The sequence below is a fragment of the Lithobates pipiens genome, unplaced genomic scaffold (genome assembly GCF_037356315.1).
Source record: "Lithobates pipiens isolate NorthernLeopardFrog02 unplaced genomic scaffold, aLitPip1_a1.2 Scaffold_25, whole genome shotgun sequence".
Lineage (NCBI taxonomy): Eukaryota > Metazoa > Chordata > Amphibia > Anura > Ranidae > Lithobates > Lithobates pipiens.
Window position 1 is genome coordinate 240158231 of NW_027507787.1, and position 10805 is coordinate 240169035.

The following is a 10805-nucleotide window of genomic DNA, read 5'->3' on the forward strand; positions in this document are numbered from 1 at the left end:
GATGGGACACTTTGATGTAAGGGGGCTGCTCATGGGACACTCTGATGTAAGGGGGCTGCTCATGGGACACTCTGATGTAAGGGGGTGCTGATGGGACACTCAAAATATAAGTGGGCCGGTCTGGATGAAGTCCAGGGCCAAATTTCTTTCCCAGTCCAGCCCTGTGTATATGTCACAACACCGGGTCCTTTTATTCTATTTCTCAGCATAACGAAGATTCTAATGACAGAACAGAACGGAAGTTAAATAGCAAACAACTAAAAATAACTAACAGTTCTCCAAGTCACAGAACTGAAACATTTGTTTGTAATGAAATCATTTGTATCCTGTACTATGAACCATTTTTAGTATCAGTAGAAGTCTACATTTATCCCATAAACAATATGATATTTAAACACCCACAGAAAATATAACTGAAAACACTTCCTATCCCTCCTCTGCAGGGAATGATATATACACAATACACATAACATGCGGGATAAATGACCTTGTTAGGGAAAGTCTAATTATACCAAATGTTGCACGTTCAAGATGAAGTGTACCCCCACCGGCTACACGTTATTAGGTACACCTGTTCAATGGCTCGGTAACACAAATTGCTAATCAGCCAATCACAATGCACAACTCAATGCATTTAGGCATCTAGACGTGGTGAAGACGACTTGCTGAAGTTCAAACCGAGCATCAGAATAGGGGAATAAAAAGGGGATTTACGTGACTTTGAACGTGGTGTGGCTGTTGGTGCCAGACGGGGGCTGGTCTGAGTATTTTAAAAACTGCTGGTCTACTGAGATTTTCACACACAACCATCTCTCGGGGTTTACAGAGATTGGTGGGGAAAAAAGAGAAAATATCCAGTGAGCGGCGGTTGTGTGGAGGAAAGTGCCTTGTTGGAGGTCAGAGGAGAATGGGGCAGACTGGTTCCATATGATAGAAAGACAACAGTAACTCAAATAGCCTCTCGTTACACCCAAGGTATGCGGAATACCATCTCTGAACACACAACACATCCAACCTCAAAGCAGATGGGCTACAGCAGCAGAAGAATACACCGGGTGTCACTCCTGTCAGCTAAGAACAGGAAACTGAGGCTGCAATTGGCATAGGCCAATTTTGGACAATAGAAGATTGTAAAAAAAAGTTGTCTGGTCTGATGAGTCTGGATTTCAGCTGCGACATTCAGATGGTGGGGTCAGAATTTGGCGCATGGATCCATTCTGCCTCGTATCACCGGTTCAGGCTGGTGGTGATGGTGTAATGGTGTGGGGGGGGGGGAAGATTTTCTTGGCACACTTTGGGCCCCTTAGTACCAATTGGTTTAACCACTTGCTTACTGGGCACTTAAACCCCCCCTCCTGCCCAGACCAATTTTCAGCTTTCAGCGCTGTCGCACTTTGAATGACAATTACGCGGTCATACAACACTGTACCCAAATTACATTTTTATCATTTTTTTCCCACAAATAGAGCTTTCTTTTGGTGGTATTTAGTTACAGCTGGGAGTTTTATTTTTTGCTAAACAAACAAAAAAAGATGCAAAAAAATAAAAATAAAAAATCATGTTTAATAGTTTGTTATAACATTTTGCAAACAGGTCATTTTTCTCCTTCATTGAAATGCGCTGATGAGGCGGCACTGGTGGGCACTGATAGGCCGCACTGGTGGGCACTGATAGGCTGCACTGGTGGGCACTGATAGGCACAGTTAAGGTGGCACCGATAGGCACAGATAAGGCAGTACTGATGGGCACAGATAAGGCGGCACTGATGGGCAAAGATGGGCACAGATAAGATGGCACTGATGGGCAAAGATGGGCACAGATAAGATGGCACTGATGGGTGGCACGGATGGGTGGCACGGATAGGTGGCAACAAGGGGCACTGATAGGTACCACTGATAGATGGGACTGATGGGCACTGATAGGTGGATCCATCCTGCCTTGTATCAACAGTGGGGTAATTGTGTGGGGGATATTTTCTTGGCACACTTTGGGCCCCTTAGTACTGATTGCGCATGGTTTAATCACCACGACCTACCTGAGTATTGTAGCTGACCATGTCCATCCCTTTATGACTACAGTGTCCCCATTTTCTGATGGCTCCTTCCAGCAGGATAATGCCCCATATCACAAAGCTCCGATCATCTCACCACTGGGCAATGAGGTCCCTGTCCTCCAATGGCCTCCACACTCACCACATCTCATCCAATAGAGCACCTTTGGGATGTGGTAGAAGATTGGCATCATGGTGCCCCCATCTTCTGATGGCTCCTTCCAGCAGGATAATGCCCCATGTCACAAAGCTCCAATCATCTCACCACTGGACAATGAGGTCCCTGTCCTCCAATGGCCTCCACACTCACCACATCTCATCCAATAGAGCACCTTTGGGATGTGGTAGAAGATTGGCATCATGGTGCCCCCATCTTCTGATGGCTCCTTCCAGCAGGGTAATGCCCCATGTCACAAAGCTCCAATCATCTCACCACTGGACAATGAGGTCCCTGTCCTCCAATGGCCTCCACACTCACCACATCTCATCCAATAGAGCACCTTTGGGATGTGGTAGAAGATTGGCATCATGGTGCCCCCATCTTCTGATGGCTCCTTCCAGCAGGATAATGCACCATGTCACAAAGCTCCAATCATCTCACCACTGGACAATGAGGTCCCTGTCCTCCAATGGCCTCCACACTCACCACATCTCATCCAATAGAGCACCTTTGGGATGTGGTAGAAGATTGGCATCATGGTGCCCCCATCTTCTGATGGCTCCTTCCAGCAGGGTAATGCCCCATGTCACAAAGCTCCAATCATCTCACCACTGGACAATGAGGTCCCTGTCCTCCAATGGCCTCCACACTCACCACATCTCATCCAATAGAGCACCTTTGGGATGTGGTAGAAGATTGGCATCATGGTGCCCCCATCTTCTGATGGCTCCTTCCAGCAGGATAATGCACCATGTCACAAAGCTCCAATCATCTCACCACTGGACAATGAGGTCCCTGTCCTCCAATGGCCTCCACACTCACCACATCTCATCCAATAGAGCACCTCTGGGATGTGGTGGAAGATTGGCGTCATGGATGTGCAGTCGACAAATCTGCAGCAACTGTGTGATGTCATCATGTCACTATGGAGCAAAATCTCTGAGGAACGTTCTGAACGGTTGGAGCACCTCCCTTGAGTTCTTATTTAATCTTGGAGGTGGGGATGTGGCCAAGTTACAGAATCGGTCAGCAGACTTTCAGTTCCCCCTGAAATATTGGTGTGATACCCAGGCAGTAGTTATCTTGAGAAGAAGACTATATCGCCTTGTTGGGAATATTCCGTCACTCTTAACTTTAAGCATATTCATGTTTTTTTTTTTTTCCAAGACTGTATGTGTTGTAGTGTATTTGTTCTTCTTTGCACATAGCAGCATTGTGCAAACATCCACTGGCTTTTATTTTAGAGTCTACTGAACAAAGGGAGACAATCAGAATGATTTCCAAAGACAGGACAGGGATTAACATATTAGCCCTGGTACACACGGTCGGACATTCCGGCGGAAAATGTCCGATCGGACCATGTTGTCGGATAATCCGACAGTGTGTGGTCTCCATTGGACTGTTTCCATCGGAATATCCGACGGACCAAGTTTTCCAGCTGGGCTATAAAATTTTCCGACAACATGGTCCGATCTGACTTTGTCCGATCATGTGTAGAGAATTCCGATCGGACAAAGTGCCACGCATGCTCAGATCAAATTCCTACATCAAAGCTATTGGCTACTAGCCTGAACGTAGTCCCGTCGTAACGAAATAACGTCATCACGTTCTGAACGATCGGATTTTCTGACAACTTTGTCCAACCGTGTGTATGCAACAGTTTCGGACAAAATCCGTCTGAAAAAATCAGACGGATTTGGTTGTCGGAATGTCCGACCCGTGTGTACAAGGGCTTAGAAAGTCGTCTATGATTTGTGAATGAATGAATGAATGAAATACTTGTATAGCGCACAATGCGAACTGAATCGCCTCTAGGTATTCTTGGATTATAGACCAGGAAGCACCCCCCTGCAAGGACTGTCTTTGGATCCCCTTTTTCTAATATCTCACAGGGACTCCAGTTGTGAAATACACTCACCGACCACTTTATTAGATACAGTACACCTTGACAGTACTGGGTTGGACCCCCTTTTGCCTTCAGAACTGCCTTCATTCTTGGTGGCATAGATACAACAAGGTGTTGGAAACGTTCCTCAGAGATTTTGCCCCATAGTGACATGATAACATCACACAGTTACTGCAGATTTGTCGACTGCACATCCATGATGCCGATCTCCTGTTCCACCACACTACAAAGGTGCTCTATTAGATGAGATGTGGTGAGTGTGGAGGCCATTGGAGGACAGGGACCTCATTGTCCAGTGGTGAGATGATTGGAGCTTTGTGACATGGGGCATTATCCTGCTGGAAGGAGCCATCAGAAGATGGGGACACCATGATGCCAATCTTCCACCACATCTCAAGGGCACTCTATTGGATGGGATGTGGTGAGTGTGGAGGCCATTGGAGGACAGAGACCTCGTTGTCCAGTGGTGAGATGATTGGAGCTTTGTGACTTGGTGTATTATCCTGTTGGAAGGTGCCATCACAAGATGGGGACACTATGATGCCAATCTTCCACCACATCCCAAAGGTGCTCTATTGGATGAGATGTGGTGAGTGTGGAGGCCATTGGAGGACAGGGACCTCATTGTCCAGTGGTGAGATGATTGGAGCTTTGTGACATGGTGTATTATCCTGCTGGAAGGAGCCATTAGAAGATGGGTACACCATGATGCCAATCTTCCACCACATCCCAAAGGTGCTCTATTGGATGAGATGTGGTGAGTGTGGAGGCCATTGGAGGACAGGGACCTCATTGTCCAGTGGTGAGATGATTGGAGCTTTGTGACATGGGGCATTATCCTGCTGGAAGGAGCCATTAGAAGATGGGGACACTGTAGTCATAAAGGGATGGACATGGTCAATTAGGGCGGCACAGTGGTGTAGTGGGTTAGCACTCTCACCTAGCAGTAAGAAGGGTTACTGGTTCAAATCCCAACCACGACACTACCTGCCTGGAGTTTGCATGTTCTCCCTGTGCCTGCGTGGGTTTCCTCCGGGTACTTCGGTTTCCTCCCACAATCCAAAGACATGCAGGTAGGTAAATTGGCTTCTGTTCAAAATTGGCCCTAGGATATGAATGGGAACCTTGGATTGTGGGCTCCTTGAGGGTAGGGACCAACATGAGTGTGCAATGTACAGGGATGGGGACAATTGTAGACACTCACTCAGGTTGAACTGGATGGACTGGTGTCTTTATTCAACCTAACTAACTATGAAACTATGGTCAGCAACAATACTCAGGAAGGTCGTGGTGTTTAAACCATGCTCAATTGGTACTAAGGGGCCCAAAGTGTGCCAAGAAAATATCCCCCACACAATTACCCCACTGTTGATACAAGGCAGGATGGATCCATGCTTTCATGTTGTTTACACCAAATTCTGACCCCACCATCCGAATGTCACAGCTGAAATCGAGACTCAGACCAGGCAACGTTTTTCCAATCTTCTGTTGTCCAATTTTGGTGATCCTGTTCGAATTGTAGTCTCAGTTTCCTGTTCTTAGCTGACAGGAGTGGCACCCGGTGTGGTCTTCTGCAGTCCATCTGCTTTGAGGTTGGAGGTGTTGTGTGTTCAGAAATGGTATTCTGTATAACTTTAGTTGTAACGAGAGGTTATTGGAGTTACTGTTGTCTTTCTATCATCTCCAACCAGTCTGGCCATTTTCCTTTGACCTCCAACAAGGCATTTTCCTCCACACAACTGGATATTTTCTGGATATTTTTTTCCCGGCTGGAGGCTTTGAACTGTATCGCTGTATAGCTGTTTGCCTATTGTGTCTCGGAGTCTGCTAATTGTCATTGCATCTACCTATGGGTGTCCTGGCCCTCACCCTCCCTCTTGTTAAGAGACAATAAATCTTTTTATTGGCATTCAAAAAGTGACTGGCGCTCATCATCTCATCTTGCATTACACCCACCATGCCTGGTAACCCACTCTACGAGGATGGATGCCAGCTCTCCCTGACTCTGGAGGTCATCATCTAGAGGTCCTGGAGGTCGCTACACTAACAAAGATACTTGGAATGTCTTTCTTACCCGCAGACAACTCCGGTCAACCGTTCTGGTGTGTTTGCACGCCATGGGCTTTTTAAAAGAATTCTGTAAGAACAGAAAATATATAGGGACCTTTTTCAACTGCTTTTGTTCCACTACAGGTTAAATGTCTGGCCAACATTACTTGTATATATACAGTTAAGCGACACATGTGCGTTATGTTTAGGGAGTAATTTCTAGATGGTTTTGGCTGAGGTTAGAATGATCACACAGGCACATCCAACCACCATCCTATATTTAGAAACACTATAATCTAAGGTTTGTGTAAATGCTTTATTGACTTCCTCATCTCGCACACTAAAACTGGAGCAAAAATATATATAGAAAAAGAAAAACAAATCATGGAACTTGTGTATGTACCCAAACAGTGGCGTAACTAGAACCTTCAGGGCCCCGATGCAAGAAACCATGAAGGGCCCCCCTGAACCCCAGTCAGGGCCCTTCCCTCCGAGTCCGGTGGTGGAACTCCAGGGCGTGGTCACAGGTATGACCTTTGCGAGCCCTGTAGTTCCACCACTGGTATCAGTATTTTTTTTTACATTTTTAGGTGCCCCATTTGGGAACTGTCCCTAGGCAGGATGGGGTCCCCGTCCCCAGAAGAGATGAGGTCCTTTTCTCCAGGGCAGATGAAGTTACTGCCCCCAGGTGAGAAGGGGTCCCTGTCACCAGGGGGAATGTAATGGTGTGTGGGGGGGTGGGGGATGGGGTCCTCTCACTCACCATGACCAAGCTGTAGGCCGCGCAATCATCCATGTTGGCCTGGGCTCCATCCAGTGTGCTGGACGGGCGATCAGCATATCTCCTAGAAAGACCTTTCATCATCTGTGTATGACGGGGGAGGAGGGGGGCTGGCAGACAAGCCTGCAGTGTCCTCCGGGGGGCTCTCATAGGGCTGCACTGCATCTGTGTGCTTAAAGTTTGTTTACCCGGGAGAAGTATGCAGTGCAGTGTGGGCCGGACTCGGGGGGGGGGGGGGGGGCAGGACTCTGGCTGGGGAGAACAGACATCGGACTGAGTGGCAATGCATGGAGCAGGAGAGGGGTACCCTGAGGAGCCAGCCGAGGACACAGGTCATGCGGGGAATGCACAACTAAAGAGCAGCCAGTGCAATAGTTGAGCATGGAGCTCTGCTAGTCACCCTCCACCTCCAGCCACCTGTGTGCATGGTGCACTGGTACCCCTAGCTGCCTATGCTGCTGCAGGCCATATATAGAGGGGGCTGCATGGGCCCCCTGCATTACAGGGCCCAGTTGCGGTCGCGACTGCTGCACCCCTTATAGTTACGCCCCTGTACCCAAAACTTGCTGGATATCACCCTCCCGTAATCCCCAGTATTGGAGATCTCAGCCCAAGAAAGGGGAATGACAGTACAGGTTTCATCCAAAGGCTTACATTAGTTCTGTATGTTGTAGTAGTGTAGGGGCCGGCATGAGGAACCCAGGAGCACAGCAGGGGACCATTAACACCAGAAGTGTCAGATTCTGTAAATTCTACAGGTATGGGTCTCTGTTCAGTATGTAGTAACTGTCTTCTTTTCAAGGGACTCTTTTTTGGGGGGACGATTAAAGCCCAACTCCGGAGAAACTTGAAAATCCCCCCTTTGCAGTGAGGCTGTGCCTGCAGTGCAAGGTTTACCTGCTTGTTTAGGTCTAAGGGACATATGTCTAAGGTCCTGAAAAGAGATGGCCCCGATGTTCGAGACGAACATATGGGGGCGTTGGCGGCAAATTTGAGCGCCGCGGAGCGCCCCTATAATGCACTGCGGGATCGCAGTGCATTGACGGCTGCTTGGCCATAGCATGCTTTGGCCAATCACAGCACGCTCTACTGTGAGAGCCACCATTAGCCAAAGGCAGGGTGCCTTTAGCCAATCATGGCTCAAGGGGGCTAAGTCCACACCCTACACTAGATAAGGCTGCTTACATATAGCATTATAACGACATGGAGATTGAGAGAACGTTAGCCAGAGGCAGGTTAGTAAGTGGTGTGCAAGCAGTTTAGTATATATATATATGTATATATATATATATATATATATATATATATATACTAGACGTCTTGAGAGAAGTCTCAGGTGACGCAGCCGTGCTCTTGAGCGAGAGTGGCGTAAATTCTAAGTCCCTGTGAGACTTTACCCTCTACAAATCTGCCCTTCTCAAATACAACGCCTGCCTCCACACTGCTAAACAAACCTACTACAACACTCTCATCAAAACCTCGTCAACTCTTTTCTACCCTTAATTCCTTACTTCACCCCCCACTGCCCCCACCCACCAATTTGCTTACCGCTCAACAGATTGCCAACCATTTCAAAAGGAAAATCGACACCATTTCCAAGGAGATATCCAGCATTCAACTTCCTGCCCTACCCAACATATCGGGTCCAACACCACACTCAATACTCTCCTCCTTCTGCCCAGTTACCACCAATGAAGTTGATAAACTCCTCTCCATGGCCCACCTCACCACCTGTCCCCTGGATCCTGTCCCTTGCAATTATCCCTTGTGGGCTCCTTGACGGTAGGACCTGATGTGAGTGTGCGATGTACAGGGATAGGGACAATTGTAGACACTCACTCAGGTTGAACTGGATGGACTGGTGTCTTTATTCAACCTTACTAACTATGTAACAATGTAACTATTACTGCGACCACCTTCCCACTCTATCCTAAACTCCCTAACCCTCATCTTTAACCTCTCCCTCTCCTCTGGCACCTTTCCTTCCCCGCTCAGACATCCACTGGTTACCCCCATACTTAAAAAACCCTCACTAGACCCCACCTGTTTGAATAACTTAAGACCCATCTCCCCGCTCCCATTTGCCTCCAAGCTCATCGAACGCCTTGTCCATGACCGAATGAGTCGCTACCTCATGGACAACAACCTTCTCCACCCCCTACAGCCTGGCTTCCGCCCACAACATTCTACTGAAACTGCCCTCCTAAAACTCAACAATTATCTACTAACTGCTAAAACCAACGGCCACTACTCCATACTCCATACTCCATACTCATACTCTTATGCCGCGTACACACAACCGTTTTTTCCGTCAGAACAAACTCTGGCGTTTTTTTCCAACGGAGTTCCAATGGAGTTCTGCTGAAACACTCTTGCCTCCACACGATCACACCAAAGTCCGATCGTCTAGAACACGGTGACATACAACACGTACAACGGGACCAGAAAAATGAAGTTCAATAGCCAGTAACCCAAAGCTGCCCATGCGTTGTATTTGATCCGTCGGACCAGCACACAGACGAACGGCTTTCCCCGATAGGAATTGGTTCCGTCAGAAAGATTTAAAACGTGTTCTATTCCTAGGTCCGTCAGAACTTTTGAGAAAAAAAAGTTAAATGAGGCCCACACACGGTCGGAATATCCGATGAAAAGATTCCAAGTCCGAAAGTCCGACCGTGTGTACACAGCATAAGACCGCGGTGTTTAACCACTAGAGATCCGCGCTATAGCCGAATGACGGCTACAGCGCGGACCTGCTTTGCCGGGACGACGTCTATTGACGTCGTCCCGTGCACGAGCGGCCTGCGCGCCCCCTGAGGGGCGTGCGGTGCGCTCTGTGATTGGCGAGTCTATGAGACTCGCCTGATCACGGATCGAAGCAAGGGGTCGATCCCGACCCCTTACCACGTGATCAGCTGTCAGCCAATGACAGCTGATCATGTGACAAAACAGAGCCGGTTAATTCGCTTTTTTGCCTCCTCGCGCTGATAGCGCGAGGAGAGAAACAAAATGCCGATCACCGGCGGCCGTGATCGGGCCATTAGTCCCGATCACGGCCAACTTATCAGTGCCCACCTGCCCCCTGCCAGTACCAGCCAGTTATTAATAAAAGTGCCACCCATCAGTGCCCATAGTGCCATACATCAGTGCCATACATCAGTGCCCACAGTGCCATACATCAGTACCCACAGTGCCACCTATCAGTGCCCACAGTGCCACCTATCAGTGCCCACAATCTGCCTCAACAATAGTGCTGCACCTCAGTGCCACAAATCCGTGCCCATCAGTGTCATCTACCAGTGCCCATCAGTGCCCAGCAGTGCCACCTATCAGAGCCCCCTATCAGTGCCACCTATCAGTGCCCATCAGTCCCATCTATCAGTGGTAACTATCAGTGCCCCTTGTTGCCACCCATCCGTGCCACACATCCGTGCCACCCATCAGTGCCATCTTATCTGTGCCCATCTTTGCCCATCAGTGCCGCCTTATTTGTGCCCATCAGTACTGCCTTATCTGTGCCTATCGGTGCCACCTTAACTGTGCCTATCAGTGCCCACCAGTGCAGCCTATCAGTGCCCACCAGTGCCGCCTCATCAGCGCATTTCAATGAAGGAGAAAAATGACCCGTTTGCAAAATTTTATAACAAACTATTAAACATGATTTTTTTATTTTTTTTATTTTGCATCTTTTTTTGTTTGTTTAGCAAAAAATAAAACTCCCAGCTGTAACTAAATACCACCAAAAGAAAGCTCTATTTGTGGGAAAAAAAAGATAAAAATGTCATTTGGGTACAGTGTTGTATGACCGCGCAATTGTCATTCAAAGTGCATCAGCGCTGAAAGCTGAAAATTGGTCTGG